Raw genomic sequence first — 26,797 nt, forward strand, 5'->3', positions numbered from 1 at the left:
CATCATGGAGGAGAAGGCATGTTCCTATAGGCCCTCAGGAGAAATGCTTAGGGTTGTAGATGTGGCACAAGCTGACATGCGTGACTGCCTCCACCTTGTTGCCGATTTAATGGATCTGATGAATGATTGTTGCCGATTTAATGGATCTGATGAATGACATGTTGGAACAGGTGGTGTCTGTGATGGAATATCTGCTGGGAGGGGGATGGCATCCTCATGGACGTAGGTCAGCCATATCATCTGCTGTTAGCTGACATGGCCATGCCCGATCACACTCCCATAGTGGCACTACTTCCACTGCTCTATCAGTGGTTGAGGTGTCCACACCCAGATGTGGCAGGTCATGATGTCATGGCTTTGGGCATCTTCATGAGGGGAGCTCATCTAGCAGACATCAATCACATTCAGGTAGCAGCAGTGCATCTGATCATGGGTGTGGCTGTACCAATGCAACTCCTGGCAAAGCCATTTCTCATGGTCAGGTAAAACAACGATAAACTGCCACCTCTACCATACACAGCTCACACATGTCCAACATACCAAGATGTAGAGCTAGCACAGAGCTTGGCTGTGTTCCTGCAGACACTCACACAACAATTTCACCTGGAGGACTCATACAGACAGACACACAACAGTTACATAGTTCAGCCATGAAGCTTAAAGCTCATTTTGTCAAATGGGCTATTTGTTATTTTATCTGAATGCCTGCCTGCTTCTCTTTCTGACTCACACACACTCACTAACCCTTTGTGTCAGCCTAGGCTTCCTGCCCCCCCCCCCACACACACACACAAACACCCTGTGCAAGTGATGACAACTGTGCCAGATCCTTGTTTTCTATCTTTTGGATTCAGGGATACGTAACATTTGTGTCTGATGCTCAGGGTGCATAGCTGACTTAGAGCTTAGTATAACTGTATTTGTGATGTTATTTTGCTAATAGTACTTTTGACATATTTTGGTGTTAGAAAGTTAGACAGTTGATAGACTCAAACATTTATTTATATATCAATATTTTAATAATCCTCGGAGGGTTATGAAATTTGAAACTGAAATGCATGTCATTAATTTCTAACTTCTCTCTTTAATGATTTTTCATTGCAAAAGTATGATGCCAAACTGAGGACATTCGGAGACCATCAGTACTTTTGAGAGGTATGAATGTGTGAATCTTTGATGCTTGAGGCCTACTACTTGATAGAAGACACATGTAATTATATAAGTCTGTGTTGTCACATGTTAAAGTACTTTCTGTACAAATCACTCACCTTTTACTTACTTACATTACGAAGTAACAACATGCAAGGATATGCCATTCATTCGTATTATTACACAATGCATTCCAGGTTCAACAATTGCCTTGCAAATCCAGCAGTTGCAGCAGTTTAAGTTCAGGGCTGACTCTGTCTGATGCTAGCAGTACACAGCCATTACACAGGTAAGTAAGGGTTGTGAGCATTGCCTGGCATCAATGTTACTATATGTATGTGCATAAGATGAAGATTTTAGCCCCTTAGTGGAAAGTGAGTGTGCTATGCATTGCCTCTTAGCCAATGTGAGGGCATATTGAGTATGCCTACATCTGCCTACACCCACAGCAGCTGGCTCCCTCTGACTCTTCATCTGCATGTGTCTATGGTGACCTTGCCATTGGTGGTGGGATGTGTGCCCCTTCCCCTTTTTGATCCTGCTGAAGCTGCTTTCTCAGGATGATGTTATGTAGCATGGCACAGATAATGAATATTTCTGTACATGTATGTGAATTATACTGCAGGGCACCCTCAGATGTTTCTAGGCACTGGAACTACAACTTCAGCGGCCCAAACACAAGCTCTATGATATTTTTGGTTCGAACATGTGCCTCATTACAGAGTTCTTCAGTGGGTGTGTGTCTGTGTGTATTTCTGATGGGCATCATGAGCAATAGTTCCAATGCATAACCTGCATCCCCCAGTAAATGATCCTGTGGAATATCACCCCTAGTTAATACCTGATACATTTGTGAGGTGTGCCAGATATGTGAGTCATGATAAGTGCCTGGGTTGCCAGCACACACATTCAAGATGATTCACTTGTTATTACCCATGGCTTGGCAGTTAATAGAGTGGAAACCCTTTCAATTTATGTAGAGCCTTCCCCTGTTCCCTGGATGGTGCCTTCATTTCTATATGTGTACAATCTATGGCACCCATTACTTCAGGGTAGTGTGCTACAGGGTAGAACTCCTGCATATTTGTGACCATGTCCTCAGGAGTACAGGAAAAATATATGTGATCACTGGCATGTTTGAGCAGAGTATTCAGGAATTGATGGGGAATCCTGGACCCTGATGCCTGTGACAGCCCCAGCATATCCCCTCTTGGTCTCTGAAAGGTTCCTGTAGCTAAAATTCTAAGTGTTACACATACCTTTGCCTCCACTGGTATGGGTTCCCCTTGATTTGCCCTGGGTCTGAGTTGAGGTCAATAGAGTTTGCAAAGTCCCTGTAGTGTGTCTCTATCCAACCTGTAGCGCTCTACAGTTTCCACCTCATGCAGACTGTGATAAGTTAAATGGGGTCTGAAAACTCTTCTCATTCTTAGCTGTGTTCTATTAGCAGCAGCAGCAGTGAAGATTTATGCCTGTTGCAGATACAAATAAATTAAAACAACAGCAGCCCCTAAAACTCTTTCAGTGTAGACTCCTTTCTGTGGTTGTATTCCAATAGGTTTTGGAATTTGCAGGAAAAACCAGCACGGAGTCTACATGGTCACTTTATAGCTTGTTGAATAGCTCCTTCATCTTGGATTGATTGATTAGCAGACATTGTAGCTGCTTATGTTGTAATTATCATGCCACTGTGTTTACAGTGAATACAAAACAGTGCTCTACAGTGTGGACCATGTAGGGTTTATTGAATCTGCCTGAATATCTATCTGTGGAAGCTATAAAAGTGGCAGAAAAACGCAATAAAAGGGCAATGGAGCTAGTAAAATTATGTTAAACTGAATGCAGAGATCTAGAAAATAGCAATAAGGCATAAGGAAGGAAATTTAGATGAGCAATGCAAAGCACTGGAATAAGATAATAGAATGGAAAAGCTCAGATCTCATCAAAAAGACTGGTGATGCTAAGGAAATTGTTCATGTAAAACTGGTCGTGATAAAAGATAAAGATGGAAGGAACACAGAAGCAGTGATATTAAGAAGCGATAGAAAGAACAAGTGCATAAGAAGGACCCTAGCTTCACTAGTACATATAATGGTTTGTTATCTTCTCTAAAGTGAGGCATCCTGGAAAGTGAAGTCAAATGTGCCCTAGAAATTCTAGCTTATAACAATGCTGAAAGAAGTTATAGACATCCAGCTGTATTGTTTAAAATTCTACAAAACTATGTTGTTTGTAATGTTCCTTATAATTGTTGTTGTTTGTCTTTCGGCTTTTCCCGGTTAGGGGTCGCCACAGCGGAACTCCGGTCCGCTAATGATCGGCAGTAGATTTTCACGAATGCCGAGGTGCCAGCTCGATGTTCAACCTTCAACGAAGGCACGCCCATTCATGCATGCCTTTCGAATGCTCATCCAACCACGGGGAGGGCATGCAGACTCCACACAGAAGGCACTCCCCGCACTCCAGCTGAGAATCGAATGGGAGAACCTCTTGCTGTGAGACAACAATGCTACCGCTGCACGACTGCGGATATTAATGTTCCTTATAATATGCCAGCAAATTTGAAAAATGCAACAGTGGTCATTTATTTATTTATTTATTTATTTCCAGTTTGATGACCAGGGAAGTCCACTGGGCTCAGGGAGCCCATGTTCACTGGAGGCCTGGGGAGAAAAGCTCTGCATTACATAGTTTAGTTACATATACAATCATAGCAAAGAAGACACAATTACAATTTCATTTCATACTAGAGAATAGGAATAAATTCTTTGGTTACATGGTATCTAAATATTTAGGATGGCAGTGGTAACTTAATTGAGAGGAAGAATAAAGACTTAGAAGGAAAAGAGAGAAAAAAAGGTGGAATGGGTTATTTATAATACGTACAATTATGTTATTTGCAATATGTACATTTATGTTAGGTTAGCTTGTACTCAGAGTTAGTCAGGAGTTTAAGGGGTGGATTGATTATTAGGCTAGGTGGGGAGAGTGCAGTTGCATTTCCAGTTAGAGGAAAGGTAGGAATGTAGCTGAGTTTTAAAGTTTTCAAAGTTTTCACAATTCCTTAGAGAGGAAGGAAGAGAATTCCATTTTTTGCTAAGGAAAAGGATAGAAGAAGTCGACCTGCAGGACGATTGGGTTTTTGGACAGTGATTAGGTTTTGGTGAGTAGATCTTAGAGTTCTCTGAGGGGTGTAAGGTTGAAGGATGTTGGTTAGTGCTGGGCACTTAGTAGGTTGAAAAATTAGTCTGTGGGCTGTAGTAATTTGGAGATAGTCTAGATGGTTGGAGAGTTCAAGCCAATTTAACAAATGAAGGGCAGTACAATGATGGGAGGAGAATTTGGCTTTGGTTGCAAATTTAGAAATCTTATTATAACAGACTTCCAATCTGGAGGAGAGAGAGGGAAATAAGTTTGCTAGTAGAGGAGCGTCATACATTAGTGAGGGGAATAGATAGGTAGTGGTGAGAGTTTGTCTGGTGGAAGGAGAGAGAAAGTGGATGTTTCTGTATAGCATACCAAGTTTTATATGGGTTTTCTTAATGTTTTGCTGGATGTGAGTGTCGAATTTTAGGTGTTCGTCAATAGTAACCCCAAATAGTTTAGTGAAGGGAACAACCTCTATAGTAGAGTTGTTTTGGCTAATAATTTGGAACGAGTTTTTATCAAGAGGGGAAGCTTTTGAGGGAGAGAATAATAGTATTTTGGATTTGTTGGCATTTAGTGAGAGGTGGTTTTGGGTCACTGTTTGAAGTTCTGAGAGGTTAGAGGCACAGCAGACTAAAGTTGAATCATCTGCATATTGTACAATTTTGGTGTTGGGTATGGCTTTGTGGAAATCATTAATAAAGATGTTGAATAGCATTGGACCGAGTATGCATCCCTGGGGTACCCCAGTGGGGGTAGGAAGGAAGGTAGAGGTGCCTTTCCCCCATTTCACAGCTTGAGATCTGTCAGAGACGTAGCGTGAGAACCAGGATAAGGTATTCTGGGAGAGATTAAGGTTAGAAAGATGGTTCAGGAGATGGGTGTGGGAGATGGTATCAAGTGCCTTGGACAGATCGAGTAGAACTGTTGATACTATTTTTCCAGAGTCGTGGACAAGATTTATTAGAGTCATTGGATGGAAAAGGTCAGTTTATAATCGGATGCCAAAAATAGAGAGAATGTGTTAAATCAGTGATCTAAGTTTCACCAAGAGTAAAATGTTTGAATTTTTTGCAGAGAAACTAACTTCACTGACAGTGGAATTTGCCTTTTTCTCCACTGTTGTGTGACCTGGATTTGATATATATATATATATATATATATATATATATATATATATATATATATATATATATATATATATATATAAGTTTGTGGGGTGTGGGGGATTCTCACTCACAGGGAGGTGCAGGGCACTTGCCTCCCTGCAAAAAAAAAAAAAGTTTTCTTATGTTCTCCGAAGGTAGATTGGTGAGAAGCTTTCAAAACTTTTACTGCCATAGAAACTACCTTCAACAAGTCAACATGATTCCAAAAAAGCAATGCTAAAGAGTGTTCATATTAATAAACAATTGCACGTGGTTCACATGCTAGTAAGGTAATGACTAAGATCTTGTAATCTAGGATTCTTCATAAACAGATCAATAACTGCAAAATGTAAAAGACGGTCTTAGGAGAGGTAGAGGCAGTGACAGGTTATAATAGGGATTTTTCAGACAGCTGCCTGGGGCCCATGCATTTGGAGGGTCCATTAGATTAGCATACATTGTAAGCAACCATTTTCTTTTTAATATTCTCCATATCATATTTCCTCACTTTGTGTAGTGCTTGCTCTCTGACTGAATGGAGAACAAACATTTACACAATGCCAACTCCTAAGCTGTTCCAATTGCATTTCCAATTGAACAAAACGAGTTTAAAAAAAATTCTAAAAGCTACCATTTTAGTAGTAAGTTCACAAACTAAGTTCAGCATCTGTTGTCCAGATGTTACCTGCTAGCCATGCAAATGCACTGGCCTGCCAGGCAGCAAGTTAGATATTCACGTGTGTGAGTGTCTGAGGACAAATAGGGAATTTTTAAAACAACATCACCTGGCACACTCAGCAACAAGCAAGAGGTGGCTAACATTTTTCAACTGAGCTGCCAGTGCCTGCAGTATTAAATAATAAGCGTGAAATGTTAATGACTGCACTTTGTAGAGCTGCATACATTTTTTAAAAGTTAGGGGTATCATAACACTGACTTCTGTAAGTGAGTGATTGTTTAAGTGAACATCTGCAGTCACACACAAAATTGTAAACTGCTTTGGTATTCACACCATAGGGTTGTCCTGAGGCTAATCTGATATGAATTTATACCGCTGAGTAATCAGCAGGAAATTTTTTGTATAGGTATTAAGTGAGGGTATGGATGACTAAATTAAAAAGTTGTGAGTTCGAAAAGCTTCTGTTTTTCTTTATAAAGTAATTGTTGGGAGAAATGAGACCAGTTTATTGTGCCGAATGAAGTTGAAATGGTACTGAATTGGGCCTGCGGGAAGGAAATGCAGTACCATTACCATTTTGCCACTTCATTACCATTGTTTTTTAAGACTGGGTGACATATTGTTTTTTTAAGACTGGGTGACATTATTTTATACTTCAGACAGAAATGGATACATTTTCTCTTTTGTTATGCAATTTGAGAGAGACTAGTGTCCTAAAGAGAAAGGGAAGATAATATGTTTAAAATTTTATTTATTATTTTATTTTTATTTTAAATTTGTTGACTGGGCTAGTCTAACTGGATATATGTCCATTTTCAGTAGAGGCCCAGGGAGATTAGCTCCATGACACACAGATAAACAACAGCAAATAACATAAAACAACATCAGTTGTATATACAAGGACAATTCTGGTTAACACAGAAATATTCAGTGAGGACAGAAATCATTACAGTGTAAAATGCAGGTTCAAATCAACATATAGGTACAGTACATAATGAAAAAAAAAGAGACATGCAGGCTATACAACATACAAGTATAGAACATAATAAAAAAGAGGCAGTTTAATGTATAATTATATTAATAAAGAGTTTTTCCAAAGGTAAGTATCCAGAGGGATGGAAATAATGAAATATAGAGGGAAATGGTAATTGTTGTTAATAAGGAAGCTGGAGCAGTTAATGAGAAATATAGGGTAGGCATAGCATATTTTGGATAGAACAGATAACTAGTCAGGTTTAGTACAGGGGCATAACCAGTGTGTTCTGAGGAAATGTTTCAGTCTGTTTTTGAAGAGTGATATAGAGGAAAGTGAGGAAAGGTTGCTGGGTAGGAGATTCCAGAATTTTCCCACAGAATTAGAGAAGAGAGAATCCCTAGGCCTGTTGTTAGATTTAAATGTGTTTACTAGAAGTTTCTGAGATGTAGGTAAGGACTTCAGATTATTATAGGGGGTAATGGGGTTAGATAGAATAGGAGTATCGGAAGGTTGATATAGAGTCTTATGGGCAATGGTTAGTTGGTGGTATTTGAGCAGACTCTGTAGTTCCAGCCATTCTAGCTACTTTAAATTTAAAGCAACGGTGGGTTCTAAATGGGTTTCCAGTAGCAAATCTGGCTATGTTATTGTAGGAGATTGCCAATTTGTTGAGGTTGTTCTTAGATAGATTAGTGAAAATGGATGAGGCATAGAGGAGTGTAGAGATTAGATGAGTGTGTGCAATAGTAGTTCTGGCTGTAGGTGACAGGAAGGGTTTAACTCTGTAGAGAGAGCCAAGTTTTGTGTTGACAGTTTTTATAGTATTGTTGATGTGAATGTCAAAGTTAAAGTTGTTGTCAATGGTAATACCAAGTAGCTTGGTAGTTGGGTCTGGTGATATAATGGTACCATTAGTGGATGTAACTGAAAAATCTATGGGAGAGGACTTATGAATAGGATTGAAAAGGAGGAGTTTAGTTTTTTGGGGGTTTAAGAGAAGGCAATGCTGTGTGAACCATTGTTCAACTGTGTTAGATACGTTTTGGGTAAGGGAGTGAAGTTCAGAGGTGGATGTGGCTGAGCATATAAGTGTGGAGTCATCTGCGTATTGTATGCAAGTAACATGGGGGATTGCTAGAAGAAGGTCATTGATAAATATGGAGAAAAGGAGAGGTCCTTATATGGACCCCTGCGGGACACCAAGGTTAACAAATGTTAAATAAATAAATAAAATAAATAAAATAAAAATAAATAACGGGTAGGTGGGTAGATAGAGTGTTGTGCCAAAGCACAGCCTGTTGTCTTTTATCTAAGTAGGATTGGAACCATTTTATAGAGAGTACATCTAAAGACAGGGATTTGAGGATATCTATAAGAATTTGATGATTTACCATGTTGAATGCTTTGGACAGATAGATAAATAGTGCAGAGTAAAGCATACTGCAGTTTTGTTTTTTTTGTTAATACAATCCGTAAAGGAAAGGAGGGCAGTGGTAGTGCTGTGGGAAGGTCTAAAACCATGTTGACAGCTAGAAAGTAAGTTATTTTAGATTAGGTGGTCTAGTAATTGCCTATGGATGCATTTCTCCATGATCTTCACCAAAGGAGAAAGAAGGGCTATGGGACGGTAGTTGGAGAATTTGGTGGTTTCCACCTTTATGAAGGGGATAATATGGGAGATTTTCCAGATGCTAGGGATGTGACCTTCGCTAATAGTTCTATTGATCAGAATGGAGATGGGGTAAGCAATTGACTTGGCAGATTTCCGTAGATATTCAGCAGGTAGTTGGTCTGCTGAAGGAGAGCCTGGTTTCAGTTTTTGGATTAGGGTTAGAATATGGGTTATTGGGACTGGTTGGAAGAGAAATGGAGGGGGTGGGGTTTTGTTATAGGTAGGTAAAGTGAAGTTATTAGGTGATAGCTGACTGGCTAGTGTTTGGATAGCATAATTGAAAAAGGTATTGAAGGCATTGGCAGTATGCATGGGATTTTCCTGGTCTGTGTTTTGTGGGTTTGGTGTAATGGATTGACCTGGATGTAGTAACTGGTTAATGCATGCCCAGAATTTTTATGGGTTATTATGGTTAGCCTTCTGAAATTGTAGGTAGTAGTTACTTTTGTCAGACAGTATAGCTTTTTTAGCGTTATTTCTTAGCTGTCTGAAATTTTGTTGGTCTACGGGGTTTTTAGTCATTCTCCATTTGGCCCAGTATTTATTTCTGAGATGGATTTAATGTTTGGTTTCTTTAGAAAGCCATAGGCCAGATTTGGTCTTGATTCTAATCAAACGGGTTGGTGCATGGTGATCAAGAATGGCTAGGAAGTTAGAATTAAAGTATTTAACAGCTTCTTCCAGAGGGAGGTATCTTAAGGAAGACCAATTGCATGCTCTTAGTTCCCTTTGGAAGAGATCAGGGTTAAAGTTCTTTTTGGATCTGATATTCCTGACAGTGGTAGGAATGGGAGCATTGGTTTTATGCCTGATGATGTAGGTAAGTGAGTGGCCACTTATGTCATCAGGGAGGGTTCCAGATTCATAAATTTGAGGATGGTTATTTATCAGAATCCAGTCTAATGTGCTTTCTTTCTTATGTTTGTTTATCCTGGTGGGGGATGTAATGGTTGAGAAAAAACATATAGGTTAATGTGGGTGGTAGGGTGGCTGCTACTACAGCAATTCCAATCAATGTTTATATCACCTAGGATTATGGTTTCTTGGGGCAGGTGTTGAGATAGCCAGCAAAGGATATTTTCTATGGTGGTATTGTTATTACCAGGGGGTAGATAGATACAGATAATATAGATGGCTTTGGCATTGTTAAGTTGAAGTTTGGATATGAGAATTTCTGCATTGGTATTTAGAGGTGGTTTACAGTCATATGTGGTTAACTGTAACCCAGATTTGATGGGTTTGCCTTATCCAAAATGGATAAATGAAGATGCGATATGTGAGTTGTTAGTTGGCTGTACCTGTTCTGAAGTATTGGTGATCAAGCTTTACTGGTGCTTGCAGATGTACCAAGCACCCAGCTCCTTTAAATTCAATGGAAGGCTGCAGTCTAACTTATTAATCTGAAATGGGTTAGTAAGAATTAATTTCTAGCACACTGTATTTCCATGCTTGGCTGCAGCTTTCTGCAAATCCATTCACCATCAGCAGAGGTCATTCACTGACAATATGTATGTAGTGTTGCATCATTTGAATATGATTATTAATATTGGCTGTGCACATGGAAGCTGGCCTGCATACTATTAATGATAATTAAGCTGTTAGAAAAATCAATTAAGTGAAGAATGGCTGCAAATTTTTTGTGAACTATGTGTGCTTGGGAATTGTAGTAAACTTTAACAAGTTATTTTGTTAAAGACTAAACTTTAACAAAATTAATATGTTGATAGCTGAGTACACCCCTATTTATGAGGTAGTCTCTTATTTATAATGCTTAGTTTTGTACATATAGTACTAAATCAGAATGATTTGATTAGTACAAGATCATCACTGCCTTCATGGTAGATTAATTTTGGAGGTGAGCTATTGGCTCCTGCTGTTGTGTTCTGTTAATTGTTTCACTGGCAGTGCTGTCTGCAAGCAGTCACATCTGTCATGTAAATTTAGGCATTTTCAATTGGCACATAAATTTCTTTCTTTAACTACATTATCTGGTTTTCTTTCTTTTAGTCTTTTGACAGTTTATATTGGATAATCCCATATGATCAGTACTTATAGAGTCATAGATTAGTCCTAGGGTAACTGCCCTAGGAGACCAGTTTAAGCCTAGCCAGTTATCCCATTTGGTGCTTAAAATTAACCTCTCCCATTGAACTTTAGATTTGCCTAACCTTTCCCAAGATCGATATGTATACAGTATATTAGTCTAGTGATAATTACGAGATCAACACATAGATATATTAAGGGACCTATGAGTTGTGATAAAGCATTTAAGAGCTGCTTCTGACCATTAGTAATATGGGGGGATCTTGGGATGCATTTTCTGTGTCCCATCCATTGATTCAAATTACACTAGCCATCATTCTTTCCTTGCACTGCCTGATAAGTGGTACAGCTGTGTGTCTAAGAATGGAGTCACCTTTAATTAGAATGTGTGGTTTAGTGGATGCCTGCCTTATGGGCTTAGTATTTAGGACTCTAGTATTCCTTCTGCTATGTGAAGTGGTAGGCTTAAAAGGTGGGCAGTTAAGGTTGCTTTGTGCCTGTGTTCTGTTTTTGAGTAAGGTCTTTTCTCTTTTTAAGTACACTTTTCTCTGATTGTAATGCTTATAATACACTGAAACGTGCAGTATCAAGCCACTCCCTGCTAATGATATCTGCACCAGCAAAGACAGAGTTATGGTACACTTACAGACCAAGAGCAATGACTAAATCAATGTATAAATCCTGAGGAAATACAAAAAATGCAGATGTTATTCTGTAAGGGGACAGGGGCTTCCATAACTCTCCACTACATGGAGGTATAATCAACTGTAATAACAGTGCAAGGTACAGAACATACAGGAAATGAGTACATGAGGTATGTGGATGAAGCACTGCTACACATACACTTTGAGGAAGTACTTTATGTGGACAACATCACATCATGGGTGGTACAGAAAGGATTTATTTATTTAATATTCACTTTTGTATGAGCAGTTGGATGTGTGATATTTACTTTTGTAGCTCCAACTGTATTTCATTGTAGAAGTAATAGACTGCAGTTTTCCATTATACCACAAGGTGGAGCTCCTTTTCAGGAATATAAAAGACAATTTTGAAAGTGAACGAGAGGAGACTGGAGCACTAGCTGAAGGGGGGAAGACTGAAAGACTAGCTGAAGGGAAAAGGGCCTTGCAGCATGACTGGATTTTTTTTCGTCTAGTGCTTTGGGACAAAGATGCGAGGTAGCAGTTTATGTCTGTCTTTTGCTGAAATCCTGGATGATGGTATTTTGTGGATTCAGGAGAGAAGTCTGAAACCAGTAATTCCATGCCTACATATGAGTCAGCAAGAAAAGTAGTTAACTTGGTCGTAGTGCAGAGATGCCATAGATGACTACCAGAGTACTGGTGGGTGATTTCCTATTTTACTCATCGGAGGAACTGCAGTGCCTAGTCACTGGGATATTCTTGACGGAGTGGTGAGAGGCTTTTGGCCATCATTTTTATACTATTATAAGACTGTGGATCCCCCCCAAACACTTTGTGGATTACAAATAGGTGGCATCCATATGAGCTCCAACCTTGGGCCCCATCATGCCGGCAATAGGACTGTAAGTAGTCACTGGCCAGTGAACAGGGTACAATAGAGTGTCTCATAGATGGTCTGTTTAGATTAATCTAGAGGATAGAGGGTATTAGTACTGTTGCCCTAAAGTCTCTTTATTGATAAATGACATTGCATCTTTCTCATATCTGTACTGTTGTGTTATAACCTTTTTTTCTCCCTCAATGACATTGCATTTTTTTCCGTGTTTGTATTGCTGCATTATAAAAGCTTTACTGCTCATTGATGTTGCCTTCGTGTGCATGTTTGAATGTCAAGATCTTTTCTGTTGAGTTCTAGGGAAGGGGGTAAATGTATGGTTTCATTACATGCATATCTCACTCTGCCTTACTGCTAACTGGTGCACTGTTGAAATAATTTGTTTGTTGTTGTGCTATTGCCCTTTAAACTAAAGTGTCACCCAGAACAAAATCTGGTATCACTTGCCACCTAGGGGTGCTGGGCCTAAAGAAGGGGTGTCACCAGAGTCAGGTAAGAAGGAACCCATATCTACTTCAGCTACACCTGCAGGTGCGCTACATTTGGGGACTCGTCCGGGATTGCCTGTACTGCCTTGAACTCCACCCTATTCCCCTGTACATGTGGAAAGCAACTCCAGCAGCAAGATGAACCCAGAAGTAGCTGCTACATGGTGCAAACAGCACAATGCCCAGTCAGAGCACTGCTTAGTTCTAGTGTTGCCAGGGGTCACATGGACTGATATGCAAATACATCAAGTCACAGTATCCTTACTAGTTATAGGGCATGGGTTTTTATTAGACAGCACTATGGACACTACTGAACAGAGCACATTGGCCTTATTAGAATGGAAAAGTCCTTTAATATATGAGCACATACCTTCGAGTGTACAAATTTCAGGTGAGAGTGCAGTCCGTGTGGTAATCCCAGAGAAGTGCCCTAACCCAGCAACTGAGGAAATACCTGTGGAAGTTATCCAAGTAGGTCAGAACCTTATACCAGAAGCTGCAGCTTTACTGCCCATAAATACTATAGGGCCTGAAGTTTTGAATACTTTGGGAAGTCTTGTAGTACAGCCTACACAGCCATTCACTGGGTTTGGCTACTGCAAATTGTGTTTCTTTTTTGACAAACAACCCACACCTCAGGGAGAGGAAGATTTTGAATCTTGGATGGATCAGGCTTCACAAGCCCTAGAGGAGTTAGATATCCCAGAATCTCAGATGAAGCAGCAGATAGCTGAAAGTATAAAGAGATTAGCAGCAGATACCATATGCAACCTAAGGATGGTTAAGCAAGATTGCATGTTCAAGGACTATTTAGGAGTACTGCAGGATGTTTTTGGAAATACCAAGAGGGCTGTGGACCTACTGTATCAGTTTGAACATGCATACCAAGAGGTTGGTGAGAAACTATCTGATTACATTAAGCGATTAGATAAAATGCTCCACCAGATCATCCTAAAGAAGGGGTGGATCCCAAAGTAGCTGACCAAGTATGGATCGGACAAACTTTACAAGGAGCTCAAGTTATGGACCCCATTATGTGGAAACTCAGGATGAGAAATAGGGAGGAGACTCTAATTTATTCTCAGTTGGTTAAATAAGTGAGGAAAGAGGAAGCCCTGTTGGAAGTAAAATCTCAAGGTTCAACAGCAATTAAAGCAGTGAGTGAACACAAGCAGGAGCCTATAGCCATGCTTGCTACTCAAACAGGATTGGTAGCCCAGGGTGTCTGAGATGTAGAGGTGTCGCAGTTGCAGGTGCAGGTGCCTTCCCTAACTGATGCCATAGCTCAGGTCATCAAGACAGTTCCAGAATTGCAAAAAAAATGTGGTAACTTTAGCTGAAGGGAGGAATACATAGAACCTCCATGAAAGGACTCAGGGAGGAAACAAATCAGCCAATGTTCAGAATTCCTACTGGATTTTGTTTTCATTGTGGGGATGCAAAACATATAAAGTGACAGTGTCCTAATGCAGATTATTGGATAGTGCAACATAGGGAAACTTCAAAGGACCTTAGTAAAGGAGCTAGCTGAGGGCCCAGTTACAAAGAGCTCCATAAAATCTAACATCAAGAGACAGCATCCTGGATCTCCTTTCCACACTAACCCTTGTAATAGGGGAGAGAGACTACCTACTATGCACACTTCTAGCTCATCTGAGGTGAACAACAGAATTGAAAAGCCATCTCAGTAAAAATCTCAACATCTGAGAGCCCAAAGCATTACTAAGAAAGAGTCTTATCCTTGGAAATGGTGAGGTCACCTGGCGGTACCTCAACCTCATGCTGACTGCCATGCAGCTGAACAATACCGGAAACAGAAACTACCCAATTGTCTATTGGGACCGACCCCTGTTTTGTCAGTAAAAATAGAAGGGGTGTATAGTAAAGCACTGTTGGATACTGGTGCACAAATCACCATTCTGTACAGAGACTTCTACCAAAAATACTTAAAGCATCTGCCACTTGAAAAGTTAGAAGACTTGGAGATCTGGAGGTTAAGTGACACAAAGTTCCATTATGATAGGTATGTCTCACTCAAGTTAGAATTTTCCGCTTCAGTTGTTGGGTCAACAGAAGTCTTTGAAACTCTCTCTATTGTTCCCCAGGCCAAAAGGAAAGGATTCCGCATCTATTTTAGTAGGGACAAATACTGACCTTGTCAGAAGAATGCTGACACCTCAGTTGACCCAGGAACATCCAACATTACATCCTCTCCTGAGACCAGCTTTTTGTGCCCTTCAAAGGGAGAAGGATAGTAAGAAGGATGAAATTGGTCATATGTGGACCCTGTCTGGGAAAGAACATATAATTCATCCTGGTCAGGTCACCTGTTTGAGAGCCAAAGTGAGGATGTGTGGACAAACAGTTTCCTCTCATCTCATGATGGAAACGGATCCAGAAAGTGACTTGCCACCAGGGCTGGAACTAGTTCCAGAAGTTTGGCCTGCAGACAAGTTAAAGCATCCTTATAACACTTTGCCTGTGGGGTTGAAGAAGAAAGGAAGTATTCCCATTGTCCTGTGTTCACAATTGCGTTTTGGAAATGTTTATGCTGCCACTCAGTTACCTGCTTCTGTGTTGACAAGGAATGAGAGCAGGGCCAACGAGTTGAAGCTGGAAGATATTATTATAGGAGGTGGCCTCTTGCCCCCTGAGTGGGTAACCAGAGCTAAAAAGCTACTAATAAAGAAGAAAACATGTTTTTCTACCAGTGAACTGGATGTGGGCTGTGCAAAGAGTGCAGAACACCAAATAAGAATGAAAGAGGACTGGCCTTTCAGGGAATGTTCCAGAAGAGTAGCTCCAGGAGACCTGGAGGACTTAAGAAAACATTTGGAAGAACTTAAAGCCACAGGGATAATTTGAGAGTCAAGAAGTCCATAAGCCTCTCCCATTGTCATTGTCAGGAAAAAGAATGGGTCAATTTGCATGTGTGTTGACTATCATACTCTGAATCAGTGAACCATTCCAGACCAGTACACAACTCCCCAGATTGAAGATGCTCTAAATTGCCTGGTGGGTAGTAAGTGGTTCAGTGTGCTAGATTTAAGGAGTGGATACTATCAATCTCTATGCACCCAGAAGATAAAGAGAAGTCTGCCTTCATCACCCCCCTTGGGATTTTTTGAGTTTGATTGCCTACCTCAAGGTTTATCAAATGCTCCGGCAACTTTCCAGAGAATCATGGAAAGAACAATTGGAGACATGCATCTCCTGGAAGTCTTAGTTTACCTGGATGACATCATTGTTTTAGGGAGGACCCTAGAGGAGCATGAAGAAAGAATGATGAAAGTATTGGACAGGCTTGAGAAGGGAGGCCTGAAGTTGTCATTGGACAAATGCAAGTTTTTCCAACCTTCATTGACCTATGTGGGACATGTCGTATCTGCAAATGGGATCTCCACAGATCCCAGCAAAGTTGAACCTGTGACATCTTGGCCCAGACCCAGAACTATCACAGAGCTGCAATCTTTCCTGGGGTTCTGCAGTTACTATAGAAGGTTTGTGGAAGGATTTTCAAAGATAGCAAGACCCCACAACCATTTGGTCCGAAATGATGAGAAAGCAGATGAAACAGATGAAGATATCCTTGTGAAGAAGCCCAAGGAACTGAGAGGCTCTAAAGAACTCATCAAGAGTTGCTGGACTCCTGGGTGTGAAGAGTGATTTGAACAGCTTAAGTATTGTCTCACACATGCCCCTGTCCTGGCATATGATGACTCAACAAAGCCATACTCTTTACATGTGGATGCTAGCAGGGATGGCTTAGGGAGAATCCTTTCCCAGGAATATGATAAGAAGCTGAGATCTGTGGCTTTTATCAGTCAGAGTTTATCCCCCACAGAAAGAAACTATCCTGTACACAAGTTGGAATTCCTTGCCTTAAAGTGGGTGGTAGTGGACAAGCTGCATGACTATCTTTATGGGGCTGAATTTGAAGTGCAGACTGACAACAATCCTCTGACATACATCCAGACCACTGCAAAGCTAGATGCTACTGGCAAGATGTTGAGGATTATTGTCGTACATGTCTTTGTTACATTAGACAGGTTCTACTGGCCATGCATGAAGCAAGATGTTGAGGATTATTGTTGTACATGTCTTCGTTCCATTAGAAAGGTTCTACTGGCCATGCATGAAGCAAGATGTTGAGGATTATTGTTGTACATGTCTTCACTGCATTCAGAGAAAGACTCTGGCAACCAGAGCTGCCTCATTGGGTCATATGGAAAGTAGTAGACCCATGGAACTGGTCTGTATAGATTTTCTGTGCATTGAACCGGATGAAGGCGGGATCATTAATGTGGTGGTGGTAACAGACCACTATACCCGATATGCTCAAGCATTTCCCACACTGGCAATCAGAAAGCTATTACAGTGGTGAAACTACTAATTGAGAAGTTCTTTGAACACTATGGCCTGCCAAAAAGGATACACTTTGACCAAGGACATGATTTTGAGAGCAAACTTGTCCATGAACTACTCACTCTTTTGGCAGTTCAAAAAAGTCACACTCCTTATCATCCTCAAGGGGATCCGCAGCTGGAATGTTTCAACAGAACTTTACTAGACATGTTGGGGACACTATCTGCTGAGAAGAAGAGTCAATGGAGTAGACATGTAGCCACAGTGGTGCATGCCTACAACAGTACTAAAAATGATGCTACAAGGTTCTCGCCTTACTTCCTAATGTTTGGAAGAGAAGCTTGTCTTACTGTTGACATCACCTTTGGAGTCAGCTGATGATACACTCATGGCAGTTATGTGGAGAGACTCAAGAAGAACCTCAAACAGGCCTATGAGCTATCTGAAAAATCAACAGGACAAAGACATCAGCAAAACAAGGCTCACTATGACAAGAAAGTGAATGTGCATGATTTGCAACCAGGGGACAGAGTCCTTTTGTGGAATTTGGGTCTACAAGGAAAGCATAAACTAGATGAAATTTACATAATTTGCTCTCAGCTACCTAATATCCCTGTCTACCAAGTTTGCACTGAGGGGAAAGAAAGACCTATCAAAACCTGGCACTGCAACAATTAATGCCTTTGGCAAAATCAGTGAGATTCATGAATCTGGAACCCAGAATGGCTCAGCAGAAACCTAACTCAAGGCGATCTAGAAGACTAAGGCGGAGAGGAAATATCCTCTCCACTGTTCACGAGCTCATGTTTCCTCCTGCTGAAGGAGAGGAGGACAGTGATGATGACTGGGGTTTCAGTGGGCTTTTTTATGAGGATGTTGAAGACCCCATGAGCTGTAATCTCAATGTAAATGCACCGGAATTCATTCCTTGTCATTTTGAACAGCCTAGACCTGACAATAGACTAAGTGGTGTTTCTTTTTTTTTTTCAAATAATTTTTTATTTTCCAAATAATACAATGTTTAACAATACAATCATCAATAAACAAGTATTATAAACCTTTATATACACTATGTACAATTGACCTGAACCAGGGAGGGAAATTAAGTCGTGTTTCTGTACCTCTTGCAGAACCTGATACTGATGGAGGCCCTGCTATGCAAACTTCAGAAAATAGTACTGAGGACAGTCATACCGTTATGGAAAAAGAAAGTGAAGTTATACACGAGGAGATCTTAGAAGTAGACAAAATGCCTACTGAAGAACTGGACATTGAATGTGCTGTGAGTGACATACCTTCCGAGCAAAATTCCTTAGTTGTCTCTCCTGAACCAAAACTGCAGAAACTGATTCTGCCCCCTCAGAGACTTACATATGACAGTTTGGGACATAGTACACAGGAACCTGTGACCACAGCTCATCGGAGAGTCTGCGCCCACGACCCCTATGCCTCCAGCTCCATTGGTGACACCCCAGTCCAAGTTAAGCATAATGTTAATCGCCCTTGGTGGGAGGTATACAAAAATATTATTCAGCTGATGGTGCATTAGTGCTTGTAAATATTTTGCTCCTAATCTACCTTTGACTTGGGGGACTCAAGATTTTCAAGTGGGGGGGGGAGAGTATAGCTCCCACTGTATTTCATTATAGAATTAATAGACTGCAGTTTTCCATTATACCACAAGGTGGAGCTCCTTTTCAGGAATATAAAAGACAATTTCAAAAATGAAAGAGAGGAGACTGGAACACTAGCAGAAGGAGGGAAGACTGAAAGACTAGCTGAAGGGGAAAAGGGCCTTGCAGCATGACTGGATTTTTTTCTTCTAGTGTTTAGGGACAGAGAAGTGAGGTAGCAGTTTGTGTCTGTCTCTTGCTGAAATCCTGGATGGTGATATTTTGTGGATTCAGGAGAGAAGTCTGAAACCAGTAATTCCATGCCTGCATATGAGTCAGCAAGAAAAAGAGTTCCCTTGGGCCTAGTGCAGAGATGCCTTAGATGACTACCAGAGTTCTGGTGGGTGATGTTCCATTTTTCTCATCAGAGGAACTGCGGTGCCTGGTCACTGGGATATTCTCGACATAGTGGTGAGAGGCATCTGGCCATCATTTTTATACTTTTATAAGATTGTGGATCCCCCTAAATGCTTTGTGGATTACAAATAGCTGGGATCCATATGAGCTCCAACCTTGGGCCCCATCATGCCGGCAGTAGGACTGTAAGTAGTCACTGGCCAGTGAACAGGATGCAATAGAGTGTCTCATAGTTGGTTTGTTTAGATTGATCTAGGGGATAGAGGGTGTTAGTACTGTTGCCCTAAAGTCTCTTTATTGATAAATGACATTGCATCTTTCTCATATCTGTACTGTTGTGTTATAACCTTTTTTTCTCCCTCAAAGACATTGCATTTTTTTCTGTGTTTGTATTGCTGCATTATAAAAGCTTTAGTGCTCATTGATATTGCCTTCATGTGCATGTTTGAATGTCAAGATCTTTTCTGCTGAGTTTTGGGGAAGGGGGTAAATGTATGGTTTCATTACATGCATATCTCACTCTGCCTTACTGCTAACTGGTGTACTGTTGAAATAATTTGTTTGTTGTTGTGCTATTGCCCTTTAAACTAAAGTGTCACCCAGAACAAAATCTGGTATCACTTGCCACCTAGGGGTGTTGGGCCTAAAGAAGGGGTGTCACCAGAGTCAGATAAGAAGGAACCCATATCTACTTCAGCCACACCTGTGGGTGTGCTACACTTTGAACTAGAAATTATTTATTTGTGTGTGTGTGTGTGTGTGTGTGTGTGTGTGTGTGTGTGTGTGTGTGTGTGTGTGTGTGTGTGTGTGTGTGTGTGTGTGTAAAATGCCCCAGTTAGAGATCACTGTCTGGTTAAATGAGTGGTTCAGAGTCATGAGGTACAATCAACCCTTAAATACCAGAGGCTGTTCAGGAGGCAACTCATGAAGCTTGGAGCCTTAATCCTCCACACCAACTGCCAGACCTCCATTAACTTTTTTTTTGCTTGTCTGATAATTCACTGAGGATTACAATCAGTCAATGTCAGTCATTAGAGTTTCATAGAGTTTGTGGTTCACAAAATGCATGTTGATGCAAAACCTGTTCTGTTAACTCTTTAAAAAAATTACAAGAGTCTGCTCTTATTTTTCTCTAAGTCTGCAGAGCATCTCTGATTTTGCCACATATTTATGCCCTGTCCTTGAGCAAGTCCCTTAACCAGACAGTGCTTTGAGGCAACTAAAAATTTGGGCTAGGTTCCAATACAGCCCTCTGAATTGCAAGCCATGAACCAGAGTACTTACAGTGCAAAGAAAGGAAACGGATAGCAGTAATCAGGCGCATCATAAAATGAGCCATGTACTTAGGGTGTGATCCTTGGTTTCCTTGTTCTGTTGAATGCTTACAGTGTGCTTATTATTTAGCTGCTAATAAACTGCATACCATGAAGTATATGAGTTTAATGTTAATTATGAATGCATTTTTAATTTATCTTGTGTTTTTACAGGTACGCAGGTGTGAAATGCACTGTGTTTGGGTTGCCACAGTTTCTCAGGCACTTAGTGTAAATGAGTAAGGCTATGAGTTATTAAAAAGCTGCTTCCTGTAATGATGGGTTTGATTACCTCGGGTCACAAAGCATCTTGAACCTCCAGCCCCAAGCAAGGAGTTAGAAAATAAGAAAAGCTCTGCAGTACCAGCTTCCATGATATGGCAATGCAACATAATTGAGAAAAAAGGGGGCCAGCTTAACTGTTCTGGCAATGTTGAATTTGTGTGAATAAATTTGTAGGACTACTTATCATACTGTGACATAATTGTTTATGAAGGGTGCTGAATATGAGCATTGGTGTGAACAGGTCTCTGAGACTAGCTACCGTGAAATGGTACACAGACTTATTACAGTACTGCATTGCAAACAAATGCCAGCTGTCATACAGAAACTTGTAGCAAAGCAGCATTGTAATCAAAAGCTAGTCTGTGTGATATGGCCAAAGAATTAATACAGTAAAAAACACACACTTATGTTCATCAGGAGGCTGTCTGTTGTGGACTTCACAGCAACTGCATGGGCTATACATTTTTAGTGGAGGAGGAATGATGTAATGTGGCTCTACTGTGTACTGCCGTGTCGTGGCACAATCTATACCTTTTATGGGGAGGCTACAGCTTGGCTCCTGTGTATACAATTTTTTTTTAAATCCTGGCAACAACCCTCTCCCTTTTTAGCCTGACCTGAGGCACTGTCTGATTTATTGATTTGTTCAATATCACACAGTAGGCAAAGGTAGGGTGAGGGAATCGGGTTGTAGTGTACAGGAAGTCACAAAAGGAAGGGAGCAATTAATTTGTCCTGAGTCATAGCTTTAATCCTCTGCACCAACAACCAACTGTATACAATAATTGCTATTTAAGAAGGACTGCGGCCATATTTTGGTAATAGTGGTTATACTGATATTAAACAAAACTAGAAACTGTATGGGGGGAGGATTTGACTGTGTGTGTGTGTGTGTGTGTGTGTGTGTGTGTGTGTGTGTGTGTGTGTGTGTGTGTGTGTGTGTGCATTTTTATTTGTTCATATTGTAACAAGCTGCCTGGCATTACTTGCAGTATTACATTAATGGGCCCGTTTTCCATTCAAAGTAATTATTTGCTTAGTGATCCTCTGCTCATTACTTACTGAGAGAGGCGAAAGATAACATTTTGCTTCCAGTGACATTTTGTATGTGTTCAGCATTTAAACTTGACAGTATGCAAATAATTGTGTATGTTATTTTATATTCCTTTCTGGAACAATCTGGCACTGATACGAGTTTGGGAGCACTGGCTAGTTAAGTAACTTGGTTAGAATCACACAATAGGCAAATAGAGGCTGAGGAGGGAATCAAATCCCAGAGTTAGATCAAGTCCACTGGAAACCAATGCTCTGAATCCTCTTACTTCCAAAATCAGGGACAAATCCAGAAACAATCAGGGAAATTTTTTTTAAATAACTTCAGACTTTAATGGTATATGAAAATGTGAAGTAACATGCATTTTCTGAAGTAAAATTAAATCTATAGTTATTTTTCACTCCACCTTTTCGCCTAAAATAAAAGTTTTTAGGAGGGACAGAGCTAAATTGGGGGCATCTTGAAAACTGGGGACAGCTGAGATACAAGCGGGAAACCAATTAGCACCCTCCCTTTTTTTTTGCTTAGAATGATGCAGTAATACTTGAGCATATAATGTTACCTATTTACCAAAACTGTGCATGGTATATCTGATGTAGTGAATCGATATAATATACAGGAATTTTGTATAATCTGCAATACTTGTACGTTTGAATGAAGAATACATAAAGCATTTGGTTATTTATTTTTTCCATTGGTTTTATATAGGTAAAGTACGTGGCTACATACGACTCACTAAAATGTTTGTTAAAATTGTATATGTCTGCATAAAGTAATTTACACTGTCTAAGGATCTTTGCTGCTGCATGAAAATGAACACAGTATGGTACTCATTCTCAGGGAGGATATTGTTATATATTAATAAGAGTATATCGGACATTTTCTTCATATGTGTCTGCATACTGCAGGTTCCAGTTTCACTGTTTTATTATTAAAAACTAATTTGTATTTTGAATTTTCAGTAAATTTTTAAAGCACATTTTGGCTTTTTAAATTACATATATACTACCTAACAGAAGAAAAAGAAATTAAGTGCCTCTCTATTTAATGAGGGCTTTGTTTTTGAAATGATCTAAAGTCAGGAATTCTGTATAATAATAACATGGTACATTTTTAGGTTTTGAAAAAGGCAAAGATGCTCAGTCAAACAGGTTACTATTAAGCTTAAGATAATAAAGAAGGCAAGTCCAGAGGAACACTGTTTGCGTGGAGGATTCCCTCCTCCAAAACACATAAAGTTGGAAAGGGCTGGGGGAGGTAGGTGGTTGGGAGGATATGAGACTATGGTGTAGGAGTGCCCATGGATGGTGCTGTGGGTTGGGGCATTAAGGTGAGTGGAGAGGGTGAGGATGAGGGGTAGGGGGACCCATGGATTGAAAACAGCCCAGGGCCCAAAGTACACTTAATATGCCACTGGGTAGATGTATGTGAGATCAATCAACCATCATCTGCTGCATAGTACAGAAAGCAGTGAATTACCAGAAAAACATTTACTTTTGGTTTACTGAATACTAAAAGCTTTGATTGTATGAAATACAACAAAGTGTGGCAAGTGCACAGGCTAAAATGCAACACTTGAAACTGAATATAGAATGATCAATATTCTGAGGCAATGTAACAATTTTCTCATGTATACTGACAGCCAATTACTCCCCAAAAAAAACAAATACTTTTTGTGAGAGATGTAGCTACACTATGAGATTGGAGACAAGACTCTCAGATAAGGACAAATCAAATGCCCAAACAGGTTGTCAGCACACACACTTCCAAACTAAATAAGTCATCACACTTAAACCCACATATGTGGAGGTACACACTAGCAACTTACCAAAAGATCAGAGGCCTCCCAAATGGAAACCCCTTACACACATAGCAATGGAAAAAACAAACGCACACATAATAACACACACATTGATGTATCAACAAATAAGTCTATAAGGTGTAACACCACAAAATCTAATGTATTGGTCATGGGTGATTCCATTGTGAGACTGGCTGGTTAAGCAGCGGGTTACAGTTAGCTGCCTGTCCGGTGACAAGATCTGTCAAGTCACTCATCGCCATCATAGTCCATGTTGGGGTGAATGACCTGAGACATACCTCACGAGACTATATGAAGAGAAACATGGCTGAGCTTTCAGGTTATGTGTTACAGGAAGGTATAAGCCTAACCTTAAGCAGCATTCTCTATCTTCAAGATGGATGCCCACAAAACAAAAAAAAATTAATTGACTTTAACAATAGGGTTAGCTTCAGGCCCAAGGGAGGGGGATCCAATATCTGTCAGCTTGGGAAGACATGGTCAACAGATCACTCTGCTTTGCCAAAGATGGTCAGCACCTGTCTCCTCTAGGCTTTCAGATACTGCCAAAGGCATTATCCACCCATATTGTGCTTTTTTTAGGCAGTGTCAAAATAACCAACCCACAAAACAAAAAGATCTAGATAAACTCAGTATTACTGTGCTAATGCTAGGGGCATAAACAATAAACTGCACTCCTGCACTCAGTCAGCTCACTTTGTAAGATGGTGGCTGAACAAGACATGGTTCAATGGCACATAAAGCACCCTGGCTGTGCAGGGATAAAATGCATTCTATACATTCAGATCACAAACTAAGCATGAAGTAACCAAAGGAGGAGGAGGAGGAGGATCCATTTTCATTAAGGATAAGTACACCTCAAGACTGGTCAGGGATTATGATTCTCATGAGTTACTCCATGTCCAATTAACTATAGGTAAAGCCCCCTTCCACATCATAGCTAGCTATAAGTCCCCCACCATGAAACAAGAAATGCATACCTGGACTTACTGGAGTCACTTGTCAGACAGCCCATCACCTTACTCATAGGTGATTTTAATTATCCTACCATATACTGGGAAACATACATGACCACAAACATGCTGGTTCAGAGGTTCTTGGACTTTTTCAATGCAAATTCTCTCAAACAGAAAGTCAGCACACCCACAAGAGGCTCAAATGTTCAGGATACAGTACTTACTAACATGGGAGAGCATTGCACCCCCTCCCCATGTGATGTCCTCCCTGGTAAGATGATACCATGAATCAATCTTGTTTGATGTAATTATAAGACCAGATATCCCATCAAGCTCAAAAATGCTTAAGAAATGTTTAAAGACAAATTACCTCCTACTAAGTGATGGTAAAAGAAGTTTCAAAGCCACCAATGCCCTCTAAAACCACTTAAGCAGTTGTATAAATTTGGCTGTATCTGACCCGATTAAAACCAGGTCTTGCCAAAAATGCAAGCCACTCGGGTGGACACCTAGTATAAACAGGCTACACTACAAGATAAAGAAACTAATGTCCAAGAACAAGAGGGAACTGGCTCAGCAGAGGAAGAAATCCTTCTCTAGTATTAACAAACACATCTGAGATCTTTTCAAAATCCTCCAAAGCCAATTATGAAGCATAAATAGCCTCCCTAGCTAAGGATACTCACAAGACATTATTTAACTACATCTGAAATCTAAAGGGGAATAGCCAGCTATTCACTGAACTGGTTGTAGATGGTGTGATGCCCCTTCTCTGGCCAGAGATCAAGGAGTCTCAGTCCTTACCATGGACACCCGTGAGGGAGTACAAGCAGAAAATGATTGATTTCAACAACTAAGTTTCTGGTGTCATTCTAAGGGGATCCAGTATCTGTCTGCCTGGAATGGCATGATTAGCAGACCTCAATGCTTTTCCAGAGATGGCCTGCATTAGTCACCCCTAGGCTTCTGGATATTGGCCAAGGCTCTTGCCACCCCTATAGTGCCTTTTTTAGGTGGTGTTCCAAAGACCAAATTACCACCATAACAGCTACAAACAAATGCAATCTGAGGGTCATGCTGCTCAACGCTAAAAGTCTAAATCTCAAATTGCACTCGGTCGAAGCACTCCTTAAAATGGAGAACATCGATATTTGTGCTGTAACAGAGACCTGGTTCAAGGCAGCAGAAAGCACCCCTGCACTACCAGGCTATAACTCATTCCACACCTTTCGGTGACAGAACTTGGACTGACGCTCCAAAGGTGGTAGTGTTTCCATATTCATAAAGGATGCGCACACCTCCAGACTGGTAGCTCAACATAATGCATCAGAGATACTTCAGGTGCAGCTAACATTGGGTAAGACAGCAATTCAGGTAGTAGCCTATTATAGGTCCCCAACCATGCCCCAAGACAATCACTCCATGTTCCTAAGCACTGTGGAGAATATTAGGGTCCAACTTAATATGCTCATACTGGGCGACTTGAACAACCCCTCCATTAACTGGGAAAACTACTCATGTACCAATACATTTGCCCAACGTTTCCTGGAATTCATTAATTCCAATGCCCTGAACCAGCTTAGTCTAACCCGCACTAGAGGTAGCAACATCCTTGACCTGGTCATTACTAACATGGGCGACCGTTGCTCTACGCCAGTAGTCAATCTTCCCTGGTTAGATCCGACCACAAATTAATCACCTTGTAAATCCACATCCCACCCAACCTCCCCCCCCACAAAGGTAACCACCATGAAAAACTTCTCCAAAGCTAACTTTGGGCTCCAAAGAACAGAGGTGGGTAACTTCATGGCACCCATGCAAATGTAGAATAGTTGCATGGCTGTCAAATCATACACCAATGCACTGTACGCACATGTACACAAATGCATGGATCTCACCATACCCAATAGAACCAAGATGCTCTCCTCCAAAAAAAGGAAGCCAATCTGGTGGTCCCCTACCATAAACAAACTCTACAACAGAAGGAGGAAACAGATGCAGAATAAGGTGAAGCCCAAGACAGGAAAAACTCCCTTATCAGCCTCAACAAAAAGTTAAGATTTTTCATCAAATCCTCTAAAGCTAGCTATGAAAACAGAATTGCGCAGATAGTAAAGACAACCACAAG

Source organism: Protopterus annectens, chromosome 8.part0, assembly GCF_019279795.1.
Source record: "Protopterus annectens isolate FY-2018-M chromosome 8.part0, PAN1.0, whole genome shotgun sequence".
NCBI lineage: Eukaryota > Metazoa > Chordata > Ceratodontiformes > Protopteridae > Protopterus > Protopterus annectens.